This window comes from Aulonocara sp. 'chitande type north' Nkhata Bay, linkage group LG19 (assembly GCF_057382095.1).
Source record: "Aulonocara sp. 'chitande type north' Nkhata Bay isolate Kocher_YH1m ecotype deep benthic linkage group LG19, A_spYH_male_GT1.1, whole genome shotgun sequence".
Classification (NCBI taxonomy): domain Eukaryota; kingdom Metazoa; phylum Chordata; class Actinopteri; order Cichliformes; family Cichlidae; genus Aulonocara; species Aulonocara sp. 'chitande type north' Nkhata Bay.
Window position 1 is genome coordinate 12,318,235 of NC_141362.1, and position 26,971 is coordinate 12,345,205.

At 45.5% G+C, this 26,971-nt stretch overlaps 2 protein-coding genes across 2 annotated transcripts in view; both read right to left on the reverse strand.

Annotated features, from left to right (window-relative positions):
* The window catches only part of tiam2a (TIAM Rac1 associated GEF 2a), a 60,669-nt gene extending 39,777 nt beyond the window's left edge, over positions 1-20,892 (reverse strand). Inside the window, exon 1 of the mRNA XM_086275581.1 lies at positions 20,847-20,892. The gene's annotated coding sequence lies outside the window, so the exon portion shown is untranslated. The remainder of the gene's footprint in view (positions 1-20,846) is intronic.
* The window catches only part of scaf8 (SR-related CTD-associated factor 8), a 68,207-nt gene that overhangs the window by 913 nt on the left and 40,323 nt on the right, over positions 1-26,971 (reverse strand). The window lies entirely within an intron of this gene.

Below are 26,971 nucleotides of genomic sequence, written 5' to 3' on the forward strand. Positions count from 1 at the left end.
GCAGAGGACAGCATTTGGTGCATGCACGTTTGTTTTTTCATTTTGTAAAAATGATTTAGGACCGTGTCCTCGAAAATGCAAAGTACAAGAAAAGTTCCTTCCTGTACGAGGTAGCACGTCCAGCAGTGCCACACAGACGCTACAGCGCCCCCCCCCCCCATCAGCCAAACCAAACATTTGATGCATTTTTCCACCTCCCTCCGAGTAAATGACGTCGTCTTTGATCGGGTTTGGGAAAGCATTTCAAAGCCAGCTACAGTTTACCCATCTGTTTATTTTTAGACCTTTGAATCCTCGCTCGCTCCTTTTTTCAGCCATCATCTCCAAATTCGTCCAGGGGGCCGGGATCCAAAGGAGAAGAACGAGTGCACCACGTGTCTCTGCAGGCAATGTGACTGCCTTGCGTGTATGTAACACAACACGCCTAAACGCATGCAGTAATGCAGTCTGAGAGGGCTTTCAAACGGTGCTAACTCTGCTAAGCCTCGCAGCATACGTACAGCATGTGTACAGCATGTGTACGGTTACAGTAAAAACAAAGCTCACTGCCAAGTGTCACCTCAGGATTAAGTGATCTGCAGCATTAAGAGTTTATCTGCTCCTGCTTGGGTGCACCTTGACTGCGAGGTGAGATTAAGACGTGTTGGCGGAGTAAGTGAACTAAAGTTAAAGAGCGCATTTAATACAGGGAGAAAGGAATTCCAGGAAACATCAACATTTTAAATAGAAAGAAAAAATAAAAGCCACTTGAGGAAGTGATTCTCTTCTTCTGCAGCTGTTTAGAACGAGTGTGAAAAGTAGCAGCAGAAAGCAGAGTGGAAACTTGGCTGTGGAGACGAGCAGGCCCGGTAATGAACTCGAACCGCGAATCTGACACGATCAGGGTATTAACTAAACATTTGCTTCATTTCACAAGAGTTATAAGGAGAAGATGTTGAATATAAGCATGAAATATAATCCTGAGTTACTGAAGCAGCTTTTCTCCAGGAATACATTTCCGGATATATCATGAGATGCTTTATTTATCCCACAGTTGGGAAAATTGCTGCCATTATTCTTACGAACCCTGGAAAAAGTCAAGCTGGGAGCGTTTATGGAGTATATGGTCAAACCCTCGTCTTCAGTAGTAATCTGACCAATGATAGCCCGCGTTACCTCCCAACTTCTGTTGTTCAAGAGCCAAGCAGAGCAGAAGGAGCTAAAAAGCAGAGTTAGCCTGATTCAGATGCTTTCTACATGAATGGAGAGCAACTAAACTATTCTCTTTCAGGAGTAAAAGACTAAGGAAGCAGCTGTCGGGAATCAACATAAAGCTGGTTGTCAAACTTGTCACAACGACGGCTTTCTTCTAAACGCTACCACTGATGCTTTTCTTGCAAAGTTTATTCAGGGGAGAGCAGAGCTGTGGGTATGAAAGGCTCAAAGGCGTGCCAACACACAAACTAAGGCACACGTTTGCCTTCTGCTGCGCGCCGAACTGGAGCATTATGCGAATGTTTTCGGAGAACAACAAGACAAGTCTTCCTTTTTAGCTGCGAACCGCTGCACCCGGTCGTGAACTCTCCCTCCCTCTTCCCCTTCTTCCCCTTCAGTCCTCTGTTCACGTTAAAAGGCTTCCTACAGGCCATCTGCTCAAGGGCAAAGGGAGCATTGCCACCCCGTTGCTCCTCGGCACACACCCCGTGACCTGGCATTCTTCTCAGCCCGGCCCTGGGTGACTCCTACGTAAGCTCCGTGTTTAGTCTGGCACCGTGTGTGTCTTGGGTCTGCGATTCAGGATAACGGTGAGGAATGAGCCACGCCTCATTTTGGTGTAAACACAGCAGGTATGTGAATTGTCGAGGATGTAACTGCCTTTTTTTTCCTTTCACCAAGACCACCGTGCATTTGTAGCAGAGAAGCTCCAACCTCTAAACTCAAACCCACACGTGCAGAGTCTGGATTTCCTAACCTGGCCCTTCGTGTGCTTGAATCTAAACTATAGAAACAGAGCAGCAGGAAAAAACTCCAGACACAGCAGTGACACACTCCCTGAAGCCCCACGGTAACGTCACGCTGCTGCTAGGGCAGCTTTAAACCCACTCTGCCACCACACAGGAGTCCTGCTGAAAATACAGGCAAGGTTTTGTTTGAAGAAAAGAATATATCACAGTGAAAGTGACAAAATAACCTCAAATATAATAAAGGATACCAACAAGGTTTCAATCTTTCTGAATTATTGTGCACTAGGAGCTATGAGGTCATTTGTTATTGGTTGTGAGTGTTAACACAATCGCACCGCTTTCCTCCTGTCAAATCACAGCCCGTGGGACTAGTCTCTTATCACTTTCCTCTGGCGCTGCGACAGCTCGGCTCTTAAAGCAACAGCACGCGTAAAGCTTCTCTCTCAGACTCACAAATTAAATTCAAAGTCATGCAAAACACCGTCGTTTCTTTCCGGGCAAAGAAAAACAACAACAGGAAGTGAAGAAGAAGAGAAAACAGGGTGGTTGAAGCCAAAGACCACGCCGTCTCCTGCTGACTTTTTGTCATACGAATCAGATTTAAAGTATCCTGCGGTTGTTTGCTTATGAGCAGAAATGTCCATCTATGAATCACTTGCTGAAAGCCCGTAATACTGTGCGGTGGATCCAGCCAAAGCCACCAAACATCCATCAAAGTGCTTGTTAAGTGTCTTTCTGACTTTTTCATTATACATTTAGAAGCTCTGAGCCTGGCTGCCGACCAAAAATGTCATGGCAGCCTGCTGAAAGATTTATACGTGTATGCCACCGCCATTCCAAACTAATGCCAAGAAAATGAAAATGTTTCCAAACACTTTTTGTACAATCGTGCAAACATCTAGAAACTTCACACAAAGTTTAGACAAAGGAACAAGTCTGTCAAACAAAGTTGTTCTCGTGAGTCAGACGAACGCGACGACCGGCAGAAGCAATAAAGTCTCAGACTGAGAAAGATGACCTTGTTGTGTCTTCATGTACAAGGCTGCAAGCTGGAAGCAAGTACATAGAGTTAGGCCGGATACAAGAGATACAAAGCGAAGCTAGCAGATCCAGGTGGGAACTAAACAGCATTCACACATGCAAGCACACAGTGTAAACCACACCTGTGCATCTGATAATGGGGAGCACAATGCAGCCTCTCCACTCCAGGCTCTTCTTAATCCAGTAAGCAGGAGAAACAAAGGGAGACAAAGATAAAACTCCAGTCCAGAGCAGACCTTACCTCCGTGGCCCGGGCTTTAATCTAAAAGCTCTTTGAAGAGCTTGCAAAGGAGAAATCTAGCTGCTGTTCTCTGATCTGGATTCACTCTGGGGAGGCTCGTTGAGTCTTAAAGCAACACTCACACACACTGCATCTGACTCACACACACACACCCAGGCACACTGGAGGACATGTGGAAACTCCCTCCCGGCTTTGGAGGAGCAGCGAATCACAATCCTCCGAGGGTAACCCTGGGTAACGGAGCGCCAAGAGGAAAAACCAGAGAGGAAAAAGTGAAAGGTCCTCGACAGAAGAGCTCTCTCAGGAAGAGAAGCGAGGATGTTTTATAACGCTCATCCAGCGCAGAAAGGCTCCACTACTCCAACGTGTTGTTTTTCCTACATCCAGCTTTTCCGTTGGCAAGGAGCAGGATGCAGGGTCCGCTGCAGCCCAGGCGGTTTTCCATAGCAGTCTGAGGGGATTGGCCGAGACAAGCTGGCGTGTAATGGCTGCAGCGCTGCCTGGGAGGCACTGCTGAGGGCGCAATGACTGGAGCTCTTGTCTGACCCTAAATACCACAATGACCCCAAGAGGAGGCCAAGGAGGCAGCCAACCACCCCCAAGAGAGAGATGTGTGCATGTTTAGTGTAGAAGAATATAAAAAGAGCGGGACAGCGACATGCCTGAGCCTTTTGAACGTTTCTGTTGGCCGGGAAGGAAGTCCTAATTTGAAGGGAGTTGATTTAAAAAGCAACAAAAAAGCAAAACTTCCCGGGAATTCGACTTTCTCAAAGTGTTGTGACTAAGCCGTCTCCCAGCGGAGACAAATTTGAGACCGCCGTCGGGCTAAAAACACACGCATGCCTCCATTTCTCTATGGTTCGCATAACTGTGGTCAGAGTCAAACTGGACCCATTAACAAAGCCACACCAGAACACAGCACGACATCAGAACTGGACCCTGTGTGCCAGACGGCTCTCTCACTTTATTTCAGAGTAACCGAGCGAAGATTACTGGATGTTTGGGGACGTATCAGCGCTTATAGCACATATAACAAGAACGTTCAGATGGATTCTCCTCCAGAAAATCATTGTGGTCTGAATGGCGATTCAAAGTCACGTCCGTGCACGCTGTACGAGCAGCTGTGGATAGGCTTCCATCAGCCAGCTGCTTCTGCTTGACACACAGACATCAGCTCCGGGACACAATATCAGCAGCGTTCACCAGAGCTAAACAACATTGTTAACAGCACAATGGTCCTCGTGGCCCAGTCTGAGCTGCTCTCAAAGGCCTTTGTCCGGCTATAGATGGAGGCAGCTAAAAGGTTGGTCAACAACACACTTGGAGTGACTGGGAGACGTGAAAAGAGCGAGGCAGCGAGAAAGACAGAGGAGGCAGTAGAGCTGGGCGATATATCGAGTTTTTAAAACATATCGATATATTTTTATACGAGATATAAGATGTGACAATATCCTTTATATCGATATAGTCTATGTTACGTTATAATTATAGTTGTGGAGCCGCAAGTTTGCCTCTCTTTCGTCCACTTTTGTCTCTACGCAACGTTACTCCGCCTCGCCTTCACTGAAGACAACTCCCCCTCCTACCCCATCGCTTCACGTGCAGGCAGCGACAAGACGGACACGGCAAATCTCCGTTAACGAGTTACTGCGCATCGCCCCATGCGTGGGGCTGGACGGCGTCAACGTGCTAACGAGCTAAACATGCTAACGAGCTAACCGCGCTAACGAGCTAACCGCGCTAACCCTAAAATCCTTTCATTCTCTCAAAAGTTGATAGCGCGCCTTATGTATGAATTCTGGTTGTGCTTGGTGGCCGCGAACCGATTTTATGTGGTACACGGCGTTCAGCAATCTGTCAAAAATGTTTGAGTACGACTTTGGTAAGCTACGGAGCTGCACCGCTTGATAGATTGTCGGCGCATTACGGCTACCGAGGAGCTTCGCGGAGTGATACGTACTGTGCATCAACGTAATATTACCGTATTGTGTGTGTATAAGGACCATAAATGGCACCTGTAAGAGACGTGGTTATGAAGCGGATTTCAAACTCCAGGCTATCAGTCACACAGTAAAACTTGGGAACAGAGCAGCTGTAAAATCTGTCTGTCTTTGTTATTACGCTCAGCGTCTTTTAGTTTACATTTTGACTGCACAATTGTGAGCTCTTTGTTTAGCACAAAAACAACCTTGTTTTCTTTTATTTATGGAGCATTATTATTTAATGAATGCTCATAATTTAATTTTGAGTAATTTTTCATGTACATCTGTGCTGTATGTTAATAAAAGTGCCTGTGTGACATCTGGGACACAGCTTTGACTAAGAACTCTTTTTGTTCTTACTTTATGGCTTAAAAAAAATATCGAGATATATATCTTTTATCGCCATCCAGCTAAAAAATATCGAGATATGAATTTTGGGTCATATCGCCCAGCCCTAGGAGGCAGGCAGGGCCGCTGTGATGCATATTCATACAGAGCAGGTGCTCGGTCTAATTCCTCCCGGCCAAATGCTCTGACCCCTAATTACGATGAATTAAGGCTCCGACAAGCGCCGATCAACACAGCCAGATTAAATCCCCACACGTGCTCAAATCTCTGCACGATTTCCATTCACATCTCCAAGAGCTGAACTAGGTAGTTCATGGGGACTGTAGGTCACACTGCTCTACATGAAGACGTAACTCAAGAAAGCACCAACGCAGCTCATGTGCGCAGCAGCGCAGCTGTCGTGAAACACAAGGGAATGACGTAACTGACAGGAATACAAGTCAGCAGAAGTTTGAGAACGAGCTCCGGAGGACCCCGGATGGCCTTTCAGGCACCGGGCTCAATAATAAGAGTGTGAGAGAATCTGCACCCCCTCACCCCGGATTTAAAATCAAAGTTTAAACAATTAACCCCCCCCCCCCCCCTCCCTGGGAAAAAAAAAAAAAAAAAACATATGATGCACTCAAAAGCCCATCTATAATATCACATTTGGACAGTTCATCCCAGCAGTGTGATAAATTATTAAAAAGAGCAGAATTTGCAGCAGAAATTGAGCCTTATTAAAAAAAAAACTGACTTTAAATACCTTTAAAATCTATTTTTAAAATACAGATTTGTTGATTTGCTATTTATCAACGTGTCTTTACAAAAATCAGACATCAGTCATCTCTCTCATAAACAGCATGCTGGAGCCATTCTCGTGGCTGGAGGCCGTTTATGGTTTGATGCCATTGATTATCCCGTTCACTGGGGACTGCAGTCTTCAGCAGTTTGTGAGTAAAACATCCACTGGGAGGAAATAAATAGAGCTTAATTGCTCATTTTAGCAGCAATTAGCACACAGCCTCACATTGAAACATCAATTTGGAATATTAAGAGTCTGGATTTGCTTTCAAAATAAAGCCTAGTGGGACGGACCGGGCGATGCAGGGCGGGTGTGTGTTTATTGTGTGTGTCTGGGGGATGTGCACTCACACACATCCCCCCACATAGGTGGGGTAGACTGAGGGAATTTACTTAAGCTGGGATACTTTAAGCCAGAGTGAAAGGTCAGGTCTTTTGTGCAATACCGTGTTTCACCCCAAAACATGCTGCTTTTACAAATCTATGACTGAAACAAACAAATGTATCTTTTATGTTCATTTCCACAAATGTAAAAGTCTGAAAATATCATGAAGCGCATTCAAACTCATCTCTCGGCTTCTGTGTCATTCAGAGACTCAAAGGTTATCCCTCCCACTATTAATCATCTGTTCCTCATCCCTCTGTTCCAAACTGCGATGTCCGTTTTTCCCGCCAGCTTCCCTGCTGTCAGCTCCTCTGCACAGTGGTGCTCCTGTCAGACGAAGCAGGCCTCTGCACCGAGAGTTTGGCACCAACTTTAAATAAACCGGGATGTGTGCGCCCGGGCTCTCAGCTAACAACACTGCAGGGACTGTGCTCTGTGTTCACACTGACGGTGTTAAAATCTAATGTGAGAAATGTTGTTTAAACATCTTTGGGGCCTTTTCTTTAGAGGGGACACGGGCTGAGGACATCCTCCAGGGTGTGTCAGCTTCCATCTGTTGCACAAGAGTGCGCATGTTCACATGAATGCGCACTTTTATGTGCATGCTTGGAATGGCAGAGGGACGAATAGGTTACAGGCTCTCAATCAAGAAGACTGTGTGTGTGTGTGTGTGTGTGTGTGTGTGTGTGTGTGTGTGTGTGAGATAACAAACAGCTGGAAGACTCCAGGTGCAAATCAGCTTTCCATCAGCTTCTCTGCTAATTAAGCAGCTTAATGGAAAGAGGAAGGTCATTCAGAGGTTTGAATCTGTAAAGGAAAAAGACACGAGATGCGCACACACAGCGTGCACTTGAACGTTTTCCAGAGCTGCAGTATCTGGCATTCAGGCTGATTGGTATTCTCACGATTTAGCTGGATTGATTTTCCAGTGCAATCAGCATGCTCTCACACACGTCTCAACATCTGTGCTGCAGCAGAACATCTCAGCCGAGCTGCTCGATTCTCTTGTGATCGGCTCGCAGCAGAGCACCATTAGAGACTCTCTGTCTTCAAGTTATGGAGAAAACGCCTGGCGGTGAATGGAAGTAATAGCATGAGTGGCAGCAGTGCATGCAAAACATGTGGAACAAGGGCGAAATAGGAGACCCTGAGGCTCCTGGGAGGACGAGTAAACAGCCAGCCCTGCCCATGAAGAGCGGGAGAAGCACAACAGCTGACAGATATCTACACATCACATCGCAGCATTCAGTGGTAACCTTCAGGAAGGGCAGAGGCATCATCAATAAAGACAAAGTTCACAATGACTTTGTACGTCCGAGTGCAAATGTCTGCATAAAACACCGACATTAAACCCACCAGCAAACTCTATTATCTCCACTCGAATCAACTGCCGCTGTGCACGGCGAGATAATCCGTCACACGCTACGTTTCATAAGCTCTAGTGATTAATACAATCAGCCTGCGACCCACTCACTCATTAGCACTGCAGTGGTCACTGTAGTGTACTGTGGCAGTCATGTGAGGCACACTTCAGGATCCCCAAGGTGATCCATCAAAGATCATTGACCGCTGCAGGACCGACTCAGGTGCACAGCTGTTGGAGGTCACGCAGGAAACGATGAGGCGCCGCGGATCGGGGGGAAGAGAGACGCGTGCACGTACAGTAATCGATGTTCTCGCATAGAAAGCAGAAATCACTACGGCGCACATTCAGCATCAATCACCGTACCCAACAGGAAAGAAGAAGCTATTGAGGGAGCGGCAATCGATTCATCTGCGATCTGAGAAGGACAAAGTGAATTGTTTAAAAGGCCCCAGAGGTGAGCTGGCAAGATGAAAGCTGCGCTTTCAAATCAAAATGACATGCGGCTGGTGGCTACCGCTCTATCTGGGGTAGTAGGGCAAACAACCACGGCTGGCCTTGTTCCAGCAGACACACAAGCCGCGCACACACACCTGCTAAGCTGGCCAAACCATCTGCATCCAGATGCTCTGTGGGTGTATGTCTGGGCGAATGCGTGTGGAGCCTCGTCCGATCCATCACTGCCACAGGCATGCATTAATCCCCCTCTGCATTCTTGAGGGGCTCTGACGCCAGAGGGAGTTTACCCCTGTGGCCTCCCCCATCCTCGTTTTAGAGAACCACTCACGGCTCTCTCAGTCACTTTTGGATAAGGGAAAGCCCCGATTCAAAAATCTGTTGCTGTTGGATCGCTCGTGTCCGATTCAAGCTCGAAAAAGCAGAAAAAGAAATCGTAATTCAAACTTTGTGTCCCTGTGCCAAACTGGGCCATATGTTCAGGGTGAACTCGTGCTCTAACTGGCAGCGTCTCGCTTTTAATGGGCAATTAAAGGGCTAAAGTGTAGATGCAGTCAGGCCAGACGGGACACGAATCACTGATCAAGTTATCGAGCATTATTCTTTTGTCACACAGGTTAGGACATCATCTGAGCAACAGCACAAGAAACTGACCTCACTTTTGATAAATAGGTGAAAAAAACCAAAACCAGACAACAACTGGCTCAGCACTCACCTCCATTCATACATCACCGTCATGTCTGCTGAAGCCTTAAACTGCGACACACTGACAAGCCAAAGCCAAGACGATGCTCCAAGTCTGTCAGAGGTGGTTAGACTAGCCTGGGCCCGTCTGCTTGGTTTGCTCACTGCGGTGAAGGTTAACATAGGTAACAAAGGACCTGCCGCTCAGTAAACTGTTGGGAGTCATTACCTGAAGTAATTAATGTCCTTATTACAGACTCTCTTTGAACACAGTGGCAGGTATGAAAGACTGTTTGTTTACCTGGCGGAGATGCCAGCTCATTTGACTCACCACAAAAATGCTGATGTGACATAATTAAGTGCAACTCTAGCTGTCGTGTAGAAAACCTTTCTTAACACGGCAGCACTGATCTGTTTTCCCGGAAACAAGTGAACTCCAAACTCCAAACAAGCAGGATTATCCCTCTCCTCGTGAATGGGGGATTAACTTGTTTGAAACAAGTTTCGGGCCTGCACTGCTTTTTGGCACCGACCTTTCTTTGCAGCAGCAGCATGCAAATCCAGACCACATCACAAATGCACGACTGCAGGGATGCAATTCTTTCAGTTTAAAGTGATGATTCACCGGAGAGATTTTGGTATTCGCGTCACGCTGCCGAGCCAGCGTGTTTCAAATACACATCCTCGCCTCTACCCGAGCCGAGAGGAGTCGGCCGGCCGGCTGTAGATGGTTTGATAAAGTGGTGGAGAAGTCGGCATCGTGTCATGGACCTACATCAGAGGCCTGTAAACACAGGACCACAGGCTGGAGGGCTATATAAACCATCCATCAGGTGAAATCAGCTCTGTTTAGACATGTCTCGCTGTATTTAGACCCTATACATGTGCAAGTTTATGCACAATCACATTATTCACCATATAAACGTCCTTAACCAGTCTGCTGCCTCTAATAAGGACATATCCCACAGCACGGCTTTAGTAAACAGAGCTCACAGGCAAAGAAATGTAAATTACCGCATAAAGTAACCATCCTCTGACATCATGCTCCTCACAGCAACCGACTCTTTACTGAAGAGGAGAGCTAACAATCTCTGTTGAACTCTCTGCTGATCAAACAGAGCTGACAATAAACAAGTTATGAATCAAAGCCAAGTTGGTCGAATGTTCGGGAAAGCAGACCCACGAGTCGTCCGGTTATTAACAACCTGAACACGGAGTTTTATTGGAGGCCAAAAACAGGCTAAAGAGAACTTACAGTAACTGTTACTGTCCACGGCACAGATAAGAGGAAACAAGTGTGAGCTGGACTGTCTGCTAAACATCCTGGAAGCACTGATGATGGGTGAGACAGCTGGTAGGAGCCAGGCACACACACACACACAGACACAGATATTTTATTGAGGGCGTTACAGACTGCATGGCCCAAAATGCCAGCAATCCACTTCCTCCACAATCGGCGAATGCTGTTAGCTGCACATTGCATATGGTGGATGGATTCTTGCATACGAGCCGGGACTGTAAGATGTTACATGTTTACAGGAGATGCAACTGGGGGCAGTATGAATTTCCTTACACTTTGAGAAAGTCTAAGTATCTGCAAATGAAGGAATGCAATGTGAGCTTAATGCAAAGTCATGCAGTCAAAGTCAGATTTTTATTTGCTTAAAGACTTTTTGATTAAAAGGAAATCAAACAGCCAATAAACAGCAACACCTGGTGGAATAAAAGCAGAACATGAAGCTACGATGATTTTTGTGTGTGTGTGTGTGTGTGTGTGTGTGTGTGTGTGTGTGTGTGTGTGTGTGTGTGTGTGTGTGTGTGTGTGTGTGTGTGTGTGTGTTTGTGCGTTAAGGCCACAGTGCCGGCTCCTGCAGCTCAACACCTACGAACAGGTTTACCACCTGTGGTGAGCATGTCCCAGTGCATGACACAGTTTCTGTCCAAAACTGTGTCAAGGGCTAGCCTGATTCACTGGAGCACAACACTGTGTGAAAATGTGCCTGCTAATGCATGCGAGCAGACATGTGAATTTTCCGCCTCCTTTTCACTCTAAGCAGGAACAGATTTTGAATCCCAACATCAGGACGTGGGGTCTGCAAAGCTCGCTGAAACGGCGAGGGCCAGATTAGATCTCACTGCAGAACTATCTCAAGAAATTAGCCTTTATCGACCTATAATCCACAACAGGTGCTGGACAAAGCACTCGAGCGGCACCTGTGTTTAACTTGCAAAGTTAAAGAAAGGCAACAACAAAAGAGTGACCTGTGCAACCAGTCTCACAAGTCACGGCGATGCACAGGCACGTGAACCAATTCGATGGCTGTGAAAAAGTCAGAGGCAAATCTCCGCAAAGCTAACTCCTTTGTCCTTCTCTGCAAAGCCTTTTCAGAGAGGAATGTGGTTCAGAAAGGCCGATAACACAAAACAAGCCAAAGCGGGCACCAAACACCACCTCAGCGAAGGGCACGGCGAGGCTCGGCTAAGCACCAGCAGCTGTGCCGCATATGTGCCGCTTTTACCAACATGATTAAATTAAGGCTCCTGCCAAACTCGTTATTATCCCATTCATATAGGGTGGATCAAGAATGTCAATGAGGATCATGCTCATTATGCAGTCGTCGTGCACAATGCCCACAAAGAAACCAGCACTTTCACACGATTACACAGTAAATCTACACCATGTTTCAGCTGGCGGCCATTCTTTTACTGACTTTGAAAAATTACAGTCCGACTCTTAATTTTTATTCAGCAAAACAAATTCCTCAACTAATCGAATCACCGCTCACAGGCAGATGTGAAAGCCCGGCGATGTCCCACGGGACGGGCCGGAGAAATCGACAGGCAGATGCTTCGACCGGCAGAGGTCACGAAAGGTCAAGCTGTTCCATTATGGGAGTACAAGGGTGGCATTTATTCACAGGCTTTCCCTCCTAAGCTGGCGTGGGCTCAGAGGGAATGGAGATGGATACTTAACCCTTGAGGCAAATAGCCAAGTACCAACAATGCAGCGTTTCTCTCATTGCTGGTGGAGATAAAGGAGCGCTCTGCCCGTGCCCACCACGAGAAAGGTATTAAAAAGAAAAGAGCGAGACATGAAAAGAAAACCAAAAACTTCAGACTTGCTCAGATCTTACTGTGCTGCCATCAATGCATGATAACAACAACAAAAGGAGCTTTTCTGACAGGACTGATGCACTGCAGCCCGCTTTAAGCAGCAGTAATGACCACAAAGGCACACAGCAGAGGCACTTCAAACACTCCGGCCTGATCCGACTTGTCTGTAGTGCCGGTGAAGCTGTTTCGCTTCACGCTACATCAAAGCGACTCTGCTGCGTGGCTGCACGCAGCATCAAGACGGCGATACAACAGTTCTTCGATGTTTTTTTATTCCATGTACAGTTAGTGGTTAGCTGAATGCTTACTGCACCTCGAGACATTAAACGTGACGGTATGGATGCTGGGAAAAGATCGGAAAAAATGAGCGCAGCTTTCCAGCTTGTTAAAATACTTGTTGGCTTAGAAAAGCCCGTGGCACTGTATGATAGAATAATTAGCAAAAGCAGCAGGCACGTCTGGGATTAAACATGAACACTTAAGACAACCCCCATTAGAGAGAAACACACACATCATCACTGCCCACTAACTAATGGCCTGTTTTACTATTCTGTTTTACTTAAGGGCCAATTGAGTGTGGAAGACAATGAAAAACAATATGTTTCCAATTACTGGAATCTAAATTTGATCAAGTACAAACGCATACATGAATCACACAGACGGGGAGGAAAAAGGGATGCACGAGGCTAATAACACAATATGACTGTAAGTACAGCTTTCGCAGCTCCTTGAACTGCAGCAATCATCTTAACTGTCAGGAAAACCCAGTTCCTGGCATTTCTCAATGTTGTTATTATTAGCTTAAGCCCGGGCATGCCAGCGTGCACCCATGTGCTGTAATATATCGTTATCAGTATAAAAAAAACTGGTACCCGCAGGTTTCCAGTGAAGCCGATTTCTCCACGCGAGCAGACCGCAGGGCTTCCCGCTGGAGACAAAACCGCTCGCTCACAAAATTACTACAGAGGAGCAGGGCAAGCGCCTAAAGAGACAAAATTACTGTAATAACTGTGATATGTTCTTGAAGTTATTCTGCCAGGAAGAAACAGACATTTGGGACTCGTCAACAAAAACCTGTCCCCTCTAAAAGCCTGAGCAAACGAAGCCTCCTAGTAGCTGTTTGCAATGACAGACGAGATGAAGCGCAGTAACCTGGAGACCAAACAGTATCTGCTGCATGTCGCTGGGCCGAGTGACACAACATCAGCCGCATATTAGTCACCAGTCAGGGTGTGCTCCTTGGATCACTAACCTCATGAGACTGTGAATAAATGATTTCACCCTGCAAAGTGGAAATGATTTATAATGAATGACTTCACCTCTGTACGCATTCACTTTACACCGGATCCTGTCACATGCGAGGGGAATAGCAATGAGGATATAAAAGGCTGTTTGGCGGATGTAGAAAAATCTTTAAAAAGGACTTTTTATGTTCCTTTGATATGCTGGAAGCAGGATTCCCACCATGAAAGCAGGTGAGATAGAGATCAAAACTCACAGCCGCTGAAAACCAACAGGCGCTTCGTACGCAGCTACTCCATCAACATGGATGTTGGAGGCTTTGAGAGAGCTATGCAGAGTAACACAGACTTCTCATTATTCAGCTGAGAAGAATTTGGGCAGAAGGGCTGCTGCATAGCATGGGAACCACACTGGCCTGGACACACATAAAGAGGATGTGTATTGTATATCGTCTGTAGCTGTGAGTCACTCGTTCCCCTAAACTGCAGCACACATAGCCTCCACATCCAGTCAGATCCATCCAGAAAGGCCAACAACGGTCCCGCTGAGTGCGACAACCCACCTGGGATGTTTGAGTGGTTGTCAGAGATAACCCATACAAGCTCCTGCTCTGCCCGTGGTACGGTGTGTCTTTAACCCGGACTCAAAAGGCCTCAACAGAGGCAGAGTCATGACCTTTTCAAGTTTGCCTTCACTCCGCGGCGTTGAAAACTCTGCAAATAAAACACCAAGAAACTCAAGAGATTTCCCATTTAGAAGAAACAGCTGACCTTAAAGCTTATTTACTTTTTTTGAAACAAGACAAATGGAAAGATTGATGAAAATGTCACAACACAAGCTGGAGCTAAGAGACAGATGGGTCAATGAGCTCTACCTTTTAAAGACAGGAACTTGGTTAAGCATGAAGCATGGAAGCCGAGAACCTGCCTTAAAGCCCTCCTTTGACTAATAAAGGTCCAGCTACCCATCCATCCAATTTCAGCCAATTATCCGGGTCGCGGGCATCAGTCTAGACTGTAATCGTCTAGCTCTTCTGTCACGCTAGCCAAGCGGCATAAACCCTCCCCATGCATGAATGTCCCACAGTGGAAGGGTTTGCATGCCCACGTAATCCAAGAGCTAGATCGTCAGGCCAATTTGCCCCTGGTAGGGTCTCCAAAGGCAAACGCTTCATGGGCGAGGGGCCAAACTAAGAGCAATTCAAAAAGACTCCATATGAACAGCGGTCCCCAACCCCCGGGTCACGGACCTGTATCGGTCCATGACTCGTTGGTACCGGGCCGCGAGAGTTGAGGCTCGGGTGTGAAATGTATGGTTTTCAGGGTTTTTATCGCTTTTATTGTTAACTCGGTTTCTCTGGGTCTTTTCCCGTGTGTAATGAATAAATCTTCTTTTTTTTTGGTTTTATTTTGTTGTATTTATCCGTGACACCTTAAAGGCTGGTCCATGAAAATATTGTCGGGCATAAACTGATTCGTGGGGACCGCTGCATATGAATATTGAGTCAAGAAACATGGCTGCCCTGCTGGATTTCCAGAAGTTTGTACACAAGGACTTTTTTTCCCCTTCCATATCCTCCAGTGAGTTCATTATAAATCATAAAAGAGCCACAAGATTGCCTCACTGCAGAGGTCAAAGGTTTGCTTTAATGTTTCTGTATGTGAAAGTGGAATCAGTGCACTTAAACTAGGTAAAAAACTAAATAAAAATATTCCCAAACAATGTTTAATTAATTTTTTTTGATAAGAGTTTTTTGGGTCAACTTTATCTGTGCTGTCTGACGTCTTTTCTAATTTAAAGTGCACTGCATGAACAGAGACACCAGGATCAATGACAGTCCATAAACCCGGCGCTCTAGCACCTTAAATAACACGAGGATTGAGCAGTAGACAGGTTTGGAGCTCCAGTGACACCTTAATGTCAAATACCTGTAATAGCCTCAGGTATCCCCTTCACACCTCCTTCCATCAGACTCAGACCATCGCCGCATCAAGTTTTAAAGGAAGATTTATGGATTTGGTGATATGAGTGAAGCTGCAGCAATGAGGGTGTATAGTGTCGCCTGCTCTGACTTCTTTGAGGGAGGGAAGTGTATTAAATCTGCACAGCTGTCCCATATTACAACACGCTGGACTGCAAACCGCACCCTGTAATCTGAATGACTAACCATGGAAGAAACAGCCAATACCAACCTTGACTTTATCTAAATGTTGTGTCTTTTGTGCATGTCAACTTGCCAAGGATGCATTTGTGAGATAAGCACTATGCTTGGTAGCACAAATATCCATGAGGAAATATCCTGTGTTGTTGGACGTAAAGATACGCGAACAGCGGCCCTGCTCCTCGGTTCAAGTGTTTCTCCTCTAACGGAGTCTGTACGGTCTGTACTTTCTGTGTAGATAAAGCCGCTTGGTGTTGGGCACCTGCAGCCATCAGGTGTGAAAAACCATCCCGGCAGTTTCTTGTGGAGCCAGAGTGTCACAGAGAGCCAGCCGGGCAGTGGGTACGTTTGTCACTCGCAGCCAGGGAAGCCCAGCCCTGCATTAAACGCCTCTTACGTAACAGCTCAGATCGTGTCCTGGCACTAGCCGAACACAGAAAAGTGGAGCTGGAAGTTTCTGGGAGGGAAACCCAAGTGTCTAAACTACAGTTTGAGGTAGAGAAGGGGTGCCATAGAAAATAAGCACACACAGGATCTCCTACAGCAGCCTGGCTGATTTACCGCTCGGCTTAGGTTGAGGATGTGAGGCCTGTCTTACACCATTTAGCCACAATTTCACATTAACCTGATAAAATGTTCTTACACACTCTGTTTCATTGCTCTTATTGTGGCACAATGAAGCCCTTCACTTCTACATCCTTTTCCTTCGAACAGACGAGGCCCGTGAGCCGAACAAGCCTGGATGATGATATCAGCTCAGGAAACAGGTTATTTAAAAACATTTACCTCTTCGGAAAAAACAGGATTTTAGAGGAATCTTTAATTGAGCGTGTTCCATGAGTGGACGTCAGGATTGCTGGTTACCTAAAGCAATCAGGACCCCGTCTGTGTTTACACTGGCCGCTCGCCAACGTGACAAAGGCTGGAGACTAAGAAGTAAAGAATAGAGCTTATCTATCTCAGAGATCAAACCGCCAACTGTTAAAGCAGGGAGTGGGCTGGACGGGCAGAGGGGTGCTAATGAGCCTGAAAATGTTCCTCAACATAACGTGAATGCAACGGCTGCCAAAGACCCTCGAAACACTTTGCATGTTTCACAAAGCCCAGGAAACTGGAGCGAGCTTCTGAGCGAGCGAACGAAGCGAAGCAACATCAATATCCTGCAAGACTGCAGTTGTGCAATTGTGATGATTGATATTTGACTGCTGAAGGTAAGGCTGGGATGAATGGACTACCGGATACAGTTGCATCCATGTGTGCACGATGATGGATTTATGAGCATCTTAACTTTATTTCCGACGTTTGTATCGCCCAGATTCATCATTTGTCATCTTCTGAAAGGATCCCATTGCAGTTGGGTACCTGTTAGACGAGTATGACAAGAAATGTGGTGTCTTAATTAACTATAAAAAACAAATTAATAATAAAAAAAACTATTTAAAAAGAGGTGAGGGCTTTTTAGTTTTCTTTAAAACAAAAATAAAAATAGTTTACATCCACCCGCTGTTGAGCAGCTGGGACGTTGTTGTAAATGTGTACCCAGAATTTGCTCCATCCATCATGGAGGACAATGCAAGACGCACAGCGTCAGCTGAACATCCCAGCGCCGGGCACTCGTTTAGCCTGTAGCACCAGCTGTGTTTGCCTTTCCAATAGGGCCCAGATAGTAAGTGGGACCTTATGGCTACTGGACTGAGGTAGGACAGATCAATCACAATTTCTATTGTTATAAACAGGCTTGTAGCCAGTGTGTGTGTGTGTGTGTGTGTGTGTGTGTGTGTGTGTGTGTGTGTGTGTGTGTGTGTGTGTGTGTGTGTGTGTGTGTACACAGACTGGGTTATTTCCATACAAACTGGGCTGTTGATTGCTTGACAAATGAGCCAGCACGCGTCATCTTTTAAACACAAACATCATGTAAATACAGACTTCTCTCGTGTACGCAGTAGAGACGTGATGCAGCTCGACTGCTTCCAGTCTGAATATTTACAATCCAGACCTCAAACAGGGTTTACACAGAGAGCTACGCTCTGGAGGAATATGCTTTGAGCGAAGACGATCACACGCCCTCCGACTGAGGTCTCTGTAGCCGCCATACTGTCAGTCATTTCATTGTTCACACATTTAGATAATACAAACTACTGCTTTTATATTCAAGGCCTTTAAATCACTTGGTCCGCTTTCAAAATGCTGAAACAGCACCATTACCAGACTGAAATATTGCACGCCGTCTAACAAGCTTACAAGAATTACATGCACTGCTACTCAACTGCTGCCATGGGAGCTTTTTCCCTCGTGTTCACCAATCGCTGCATGATATATAAGGCCATCAATAAAAGCGTAGTAACAGCCTAACAGTTATTTCTTTGGGGTTAATGAAAGTCTGAATCACACGTGAAGAGCTATGCCATCCTCTTCTTCATTTGCACCCCAATTGTTTACATGCCTGCCTGCATTTAAAACCTTACTGCCTCCCTTTAGCAGGTGACCCAGACAGCATGAAGCTCCGTTTAGCCCAGTGCATTAAATGAATCTCCTCAAAGAGAGGAGCCAGTGTGAGGAGGAGCATGAATGGGCCGGTTCATCTCACAAAGTGGATGCACGCACGCTTGTGTGTGTGCGACCACCAGCCCAGTATCCACTGCAAAACAAGTTAAATTCAGAATCTCTGAATTATGCAGCACTCAAAGTACTCGGCGGCTTCTTTTTGCCGTTTCAGCGACAGGGTTCGGTTATTACTGTTGTCCAAGCGTCCGCTGAAAGCCAAGAAGGATAACCTCGGTGTTGTGTCCGTGATAGCTCTTCGACCTGTAGCTGCGTGAATCCAAGAAGGGGTCAAAGCCAGCCACGTGTCTTTTGGTCAGCCTCTCGGTGAGCGCCGTATGAAATGAGAAGTCTTGGCCAAGATGCTGTCAACAGCAGCTTTTAGATCACCTGCTTTTTATAGCAACCACTCCAGACACTGCTGGCAACGGGCTACCAGCAAACACTCTGAAAGCCAAATATAAATTCAACCACAGCAGCAAGAAATAGAAGCACGCAGGCCACCATTATGCTCGCCCGACTGTGCAGCCCGAACAGAAGCCTCAAAATGGCATTTCACTGGAATCAAGAAAGCGAACGTGCCGAGAAACCGAAAAGAAATCAAGTTTTTGCTCATTTAAATGTGATCCTTTCAAATCCTTTTGTCTCCTTCGTGTGGAGTCCCTGTGGTTTCCCTCTGCAGGGCCTCTCTACCTAGAGACAGTGAAAGGCCCTCATCCCCGTGTGACAATGAGCACAGATGTTACCCGTGCACCTTATATGGAGAAAAATGTGCAGAGGAGAAGACATGAAACATTGGCGTTTCTCGGCCAGTGTGTGAACACTTTGAGAATTAATGATGACAGGCGCAGTCAGGGGAAAACACTTCCAAGTTTTTGTGCCTGACCAAGGCTGCTTTTCACACGGAGCATCAAAAAGAAGCAAAGACGAGAGCAGTCGACAGTTAGACGGCTGTTCTTAAAGTTACTTGACAAAGTGCATCAGCTGTTGATGTACTGACTGCAGTTCCAGTGGTAATTATGTCACAGAGTCATGCTGTTTCTGAGCCTGTGACTCTGTGCCACCCAAAGAGAAGCCAGCGTGGCCTCACCCTTTTATCACTTGTAAACAACTTTGACGGCCCTGCCAGATGAAACTCGCCCCTCGTGCCACAGAAGGACAGAACGAACCAGCTAAACTATCACATGTTTTCCACTAAAAGGAAATTAAGGGCCACACTCGGTCAGCTTTGCTCTGGTTCAAGACCCCGTTCCAATCCAGGGAAAAACAGAATAGTAAAAACAATATGTTCCTTGTGGCGGAGGACTTCTGTGCCGCAAAAATGTGAACCACAGAAGCCAAAATATGCACACGGTGCTTCTAACCCAGCGCTATTCTTACTGATCTCGCACAAAAAGAACAGGGAACACACATGAGATCAACGCAATTATGTAAGTAAATAACTATTTCTGGATAGTCCATTAAAGAGGCAGGGGGGCTGATAGGCCTGATGAAATATAAACAGAGCACGCAGCATGTTCCCCCTGCAGAAAAATAAACACAAGGCATTTGCTGAAGTTTTTCCTCCTGGGCATGTTGGGCTCAGCATAATTCCTGGATAAAAATGACCGGAGTAAATGATTTACATTTACAGTGCAAGCACATATCCAATCTGTCTTGCTGCAAAACACTGGACAGACTCCAGCCAAAGCCATCAGACAGATAAATGAGTGACCCGGGCGGCTGTTTGAGTCAAACATTAGCCACTGTTTCATTCTCATCTGTGGCATTTAAAGGTAGGAGGACAGTAAGACTGACACCTTCCTGTGGGTGTTTCCATGACCATCCCAAAAGGCATGCCGGGCTCTTCCTCCTTTAATCCAAAACTCTGTTTGCTCTGGGCTGACCCTTCACTCCGGGGGTCCCGGGGCCCTTTTGTTGCCTCTGTATGTGGCTAGAGTCCTTCCACCCCAGCACAAACCCAAACAACAATGCAAGTGGCAGGTAATTCACATCAGTATACATCCTGTGTGTCCCACATCTCCCAGCCTATAAATGAGAAAGAAGTTCAAAAGCTATAAGCAGCCTGTGACACTGCTGCGAGCTACAGCATGAAACAGCCACGCAGATACCTTTAGTGGGACTTTTAGATCGTGTCCAGGCACAGTTTGTGTTTATGGTGCTTCTATTTATCACCCCAAATTCTGCTTCACAGCGCACAATAAAACATAACGATTACTGCTTTTCAGGTAAGAAAGTCCAACAACATCCACAGTGAAGGCTTTAATACGTGACAGATCCACAGACGGAAGAAAGGGGAGACCGTTGTCAACATGAATAATTACACGACGGCAGAAAGCCTCAGAATAAAACAGATATCTCTATGAAATCATTCAAATTTAAAATCACTGGATAATCGGACGTGCTGCAGTTGGATTACATCGCTGCCTCAGTCACTGGTCGACTTACTGGAAATTCTTTGTTAAATTGTTAAACTTTTTCGCGCAGAGTGGGAGACGCGTTTAAGCTGAACGGCAGTCTATTAAAACAGCGTGACTGGGAATAAGTTCGTCTACAACTTACCGGCTAATGCTTCCACCCGTGAAACACATTCCCCGCAGCACTCTTGCGTCCTCCTCTCTGAAAACTCTTAATATACCAGCGCTGCATTAAAAAGTCTGCGTTTCTCGGAGCTAATTCCACGATCCCTCCGTGTCCACGCCAAACGATCCCGGGTCGGAGCGCCAAGAGACTGCGGACTCCTCGCAATGTGGGGTTAAACTCCTCCTTCCCACGGACATGGAGAGGGGGGATGGCCGAGAGCCTTGAATAGACTACAACATGGAGTACCGTGGAAGGAAATCTAACCGTGTGACGAACCAAGGTGTTTCAAACTGTGGTTCGTGGACTTTTTAGGGGTCACGAAGAAGGACTTTAGGGTCCTCAAAAATATCAGAAAAGTGTTCCTTTCCCTTTATTCAAAAGGACAGATTTTACACTTTATTCATGAGCACAGCTCAGCCTGTGAAGACAGTTAGCTTCCTGTAGTCAGACTGAAAAGAGAAAAAGACGCTGAACTTTATTTAATCTGGCTGTTCTCTGATTGTTAAATAAACTTCAATTAAAAAAACTTCTTGGGTGTCCTGGGTTAAAGCCTAAGCTTGATTTGAAGTGACTGCTAAAACCTTTTGATGGAAAGTTGGTGAAAGTAAAAGAACTGTAAAGGACCACACAGATAAAAAAAATCAATCAATCAAAAGACTTTAAAAAAGAAGGAAACATCGTCAGCACCAAGATTAAAATGAGTTTGGGGATGTTATGATATAATCTGTGAAAATGATCATATTTTATACTGTGTGTTTATAAGCATCTTCTTGCTTAATGCAGTATTTAATTACACATAGAAAGCTGAGAATAACGCTGATGTAAGGGGGGCCGAGGGCTCGTCGGGGCTTCAGGTGAAGAAAATTATACTGCAGTTAAACATATGCAATTATAGATTTAATGTAAATAGCTATTAAATGTGTAGACTATATTTTAAAGTTAACTTATGGGTTGTTAGTTAGTTATTATATAAGAGGAGGTATGGGAGGCAATCGGTGTGAGAATCATCCTGATATGAATCGCACTGATTGGGTCACTGACACCAAACTATTTGTTTCCATCTGCATTTATGACCACAGTCAGAACAGGCGTGAGCATTTCACTCTTTCCTCTGAACTCTTCAATCATTCTGCAAAGGTTTAAATCCAGCATTAACGAAACTTTCTTGGGGCAAGTAGTTGAGTTTAAAGCCTTTTCTCCATGACAGTCCTTCACCTGAAGCATGTCCTGCCTTGGAAAAGGTGAAGAAGGCATCTTTTACATAACAGTGACAACCCTGACTGTCACGTGGTCTGATGAACTGATAGGCAGTGTGATAGGGAACAGGTTTGTTTTCCTCAGGAACTCAGAAATCATGCGGTAGCTGCCACTGTCGCTGTTTCTCTTGGACTAAATTTAAGTCCTTTGTTCCATTTTCTTTCTACCCTTCTTTGTCGAGATGTCTCAGATTACTGATAACATGACCGTCACGGCCTTGCTTCCTTAAAACTCCCTCGCAACTGGCACAAAGCTTGAGTTTCATAACGTGGCTCTTTGGCCGGGTGTGCCAGCCCAGCCCGCCCTGTCCAGTCTCCATATCAGCCAGTTTACAGCTGTGGCCACGGTGCCTGTCGTAGAAGCAGATACAGTATTTCTACTCCTTTCATCACAGTCTGATCAGGATCTGTCATCACAACAAGCAGCCTTTCATCCCCCTTGGTTGGATGTACATAGCCTTGGGGATTTTAGCTCCAGTTAACCAAGCATGTTGTTGTGAAATCAACATATCTTAATATGCATCTGCAGGAGTGTCAAAGGATTTCAGAGACAAATTAGGTTGTTAGGGAATGTGAATCATTACAAATGGAACTTGTTGCGTTTGAACTGATTCACATCTTTTTATTGGTAATCAAACGTAGTGCAATAATCAACTGGGCAACCATTATCAGCCTTTCCAGTGACATGCTACCAATCCCAGCACACAATGTTTCCAGGGCAGAATCCTGGATACATTCGGAAGCTCCCTGTGTCATCTGGCAGCGTTCGGGAGCTCTGGTCACTCCACATCTCATTAAACGTAATTGGCTCTGACGGTCATCCTGCCGCCCATCATCCCCTCTGTGTTTGTCTGTCGGCCTGGCACAAGATGACAGTCCTGACTTTGCCACTCCTGCGAACACACCGAGGAGTGAGGACAGGGCCGGTGAAATGAAATATTGGTATTGTCAGTTTATTGCTTTAAAACACAACGGGGAGCAAAAAGCATTGAGCTCAGCCAGAAATGTGGGCTTCCACAACACACATAGTGACACACATCCACACCTCAGTCCTCCTTCCTCGCCTCAACACCCCCGGTCCAGCTATTCCGACTGTCATCGCTTTGTTCTGCCATTATGGCTTCTCTAATAGGATCGTCACAGTTCGTGCATTTCTATGTGAGTGTGTGTTACTGTACGTGAGACGCAGGGAGGGGGCTGCAGATTCCCCGATAAGCGATGCTCACACCCTTCTCATAGCTGCCTTTTGTAGGCTGTGATCTGGCCATTATTACCACTATATGAGGTGCTGAGATGTGAGAGCTGGCCTGTTCAGCGTCCATGTGTAATTACCAAACTGATTTGAGATGTGAGCCCTAATGGTTTGCTGTGGCTGGAAGACATTTTTCTCATAGAGCTGTCTGAAAGGCTGGCAGGGTTAGGCAGAAGGTGCTGGGAACACGGTTTTTGTGTGCGCAGCATTCATGAACACAAAGAAGGAGATGTCATAAGGTGCATGTGAGACAAAGGGAGGGCTATAATCAGAGCCACCACTGCCACACCCTGAAACAACTCCTTACTTGTTTCTAAATATGGCAGCCAAAATGAAAGAGGCCATGGCAGCAGCTCACGCAACAGAAAAAATATGCACTTAAAGATAAGGTAGAAAAAAGCCAGGGTGTGTTGGAAAGGCTTTTAATTGAATACAACAGGGCTGATCCAAGTGATAGCTTGTACACTCCTGAGGGCCTAACTAATGAGAAATCAATGGCTTAGACAAGCAAAGTGTGTCACAGCGGCCACCCTTTTGCAGCAATGTTATTAGGGTCTTCAAAGGACAGACACAGCACTTAAAGCCCCTGATTTACATGCACTTACATTATTAAACCCTCAGTTCTTTTAGTGTAATTCTATTTTTTTTTTGAGTCGAGCATCATTTAAAATGCTTTTCAAACTGTGGACGTGCAAGATATGTGTCAGAGTTGAAGATGATGAATATACTGTTTTTTGGCTGATATCAGACGATATATAAAGCTGCATGGATTCAGCGGTGTGGGAAACGACATATTTGACAGACGTGTCCTCCACACGTTGCATCATGTGTTTGTTTGACTGCCTGTCTGCAGCACGATCGTTCGTTACCGAGCAGTGAGGGGAGCTGGATGTGTTTGCTCATCACTTGAGTTGTAGGTGAAGAAACTATCACGAGATTCCTACAGACTGATGAGCTGAATTACTCTTTTGTTTGCCTGCTTGTGAGAAAAGATTGAGACGGCCGTGTGATAAACAGGATGGGACTGTAAGATAAGTATAGAGCTAAGTGTCGGCACCTGAAGCCAGCATAACAACAAAAAGTAATAAAATGGTTCTTGTTAACCCAGTTTTTAAAAAAAGGATCTAATCCATGTTAGTTTGCAGAATGTCATCACATACAACTTCCCTAAAACTGCCTCAGGGAAAGCATAGTTTTCTTTCTGTGGTTGATTGCCTGCCTCCATCCATCTATACTTGCACTCATTACCATCTGCAAAATGAATCATTTCAAGGTAAGTGCAGCGAAGTTGTTAAAGGATATCCACAACTCCCAGAGCTTTGAAGCAGGGATTATTAAGACAGCATTATGTTATCCATCAGTCATCATTGAAATGATTACGGATTCTGCACACATACGAAATGCATGAGAGAATCACGCGGCTGTGATTGGTTATGATACGATGTAAAAAAACAACACAATACAAAGCTACAGGTTGAAAACATATAAGACATTATGTCATTTTAAAAGCCCATAAACTGCTTCAAAAGCTTACAGCTTATTATAGCATGAAGATAACAAACCTCCTGACACTATTTCACAACTGATGTTATTCGTGCACATCACAACTCACATGACTAGTTATGGTAAATACCCACAACGGCATCAGATGAGCAGCAACAAAAATAAAACACTAAGAAAGGAATCAGCCAATCGGGAGTTTTAAAACTGTAGAACAGGAAGTGATTTGTTGTGGCCATGTCATAGTAAAACGTGCACAAACCCCTCGTCAGACTACTTGTTGATGTAACATACTGTATGTACAGTATATCCAGCGTGTGGTATAACGGGATGCGTGGCCCTGTCTCAGACCTGATGAGCATCTTAAAGCTGCTCCATAGTTTGACCGTCGAGGCTGCAGTGCTGCACAAGGAGAACTTTGTGAAATACAACATCTTCTTTATCCCTTTAAGCCTCTGTGTTTGATCTAAACTGACTTTTTTCCTGTTTACCACTTCCTCTCAGGTAACCATGCCCACCTGCACCAGCTCCAAAACATTCAGCTCTCGCTTGCTTTTACAGTCAGCAGCTCCGGAAGAAAACCATCAGACCTGAAACAAAAACATGTTTGTCGTCCAGGCTACGTCAAAGTTGGTGCATGGTGGCACCGTACCATGTCTAAGCTCATGGAGGGCATGACTGATGGAGGACAACCCGGCGCGCGGTTAGCGTGACATCAGGCCCTGGTCTAAAAATGCACCAAAGTACACACGGCTGTCCTTTTCTTTGTCTGAATGTGGGGCAGACTCGACACTGACAAAGTTAAGAGCATGTTAGTGGCTGAATATATATCCCACATGAGAGAGCAAAGAATATAAATGATTGAGGGACTTTGGAGAGATTACTTTATGAAAGACAGATCAAGACTGGACAAGCCTCATCTTTTATAGACTCAGTGAAAGAGAATAAGGAAACAGTCTGTAGCTCTGGGCTGGCGTGACAGTTTAAGCTGCTTTAAACCTCTTCACTCCTGCAGCCACAGTCCTGCAGGCCAGTGGAGGGGAATCCACAGCAAACGCAGGGACGTTTTATTGAGTTATCGCAAGCTTACACAGAGTCAAATGATCGAACACATTACAAGCCAACAAACATGCCTAAAAATCAAAAGCTTCATTCAGTAAAAAACAGTAAAGGCTGATTCCAATGAGCTAAATGCAATCATTCACTCTGAAGTGTAATGTGATTTGTATTGGGCTAAATTCAACTTGCTCAAACTCAATAAGAGCAACGAGACGAGCTGAAAACAAGCTAGACGCAAACAACATCGAGCAGAAAGTCTCAGGATGGATCTTTATCGCAGCAAATCTCACCCAAAAAATTAGTCTTTTGCTAATATATGAAGTAATTAGTGTGTTTTGAGGATGTCTGCTGCAATGTCTAAAGCATGAGAACCAAACTGTTGTTGCATCATTAGGACTGTGACTGTCCCTCTGCCGTGCCCACTAAGGTAAGGTTCCCACACCCATAACCTCCTCACTCCCTGCTGACAAATACTTTCACACCCATGTGAAGGGAAGCTGGGCGCTGTTACAGTCACCTTGTTAAAAACCTGCTCATTTCACCTCTTAATTGGAAACAGATACAGTGCTCTGGGTCTTTAGCACAATATTATTAGCTACTAGTGCGATGCACTGTAACAGAGGGCACCAAAGCTAAGGGAAGGGCAGCTGGGGGGAGGGGTCTGTCTGACATGTCGTTATTAGACAAAGCAGGACCTGGAAAGCTGATACCTTCCTCCAAACCACTTGGACTGGTTTGTTTACAGGCCTTGTGGAGGGAGACATTTAGATCATCCTTTGTGATTGTAAGATTACGTTAGCATGTTTGCGTCTTTGTTTTCAGCTTATGAGCATTCAGGGATAAACTTCAGTTAGTTCAGAGGAGAAATCTGTGAAGATAAAGTTCACTAAAAGAAGAAAAGACTGCTTTGCTTTTGCCGATCCCTCCAACGAACAAGTCACACTTTGGATTCTCTACCTTAAAATGATGTGTACAGACAAGTTCGAGGCCTGGATTTATTCTGCTGCAATGGTTAGCATTTGTAGCTAACTAGTTAC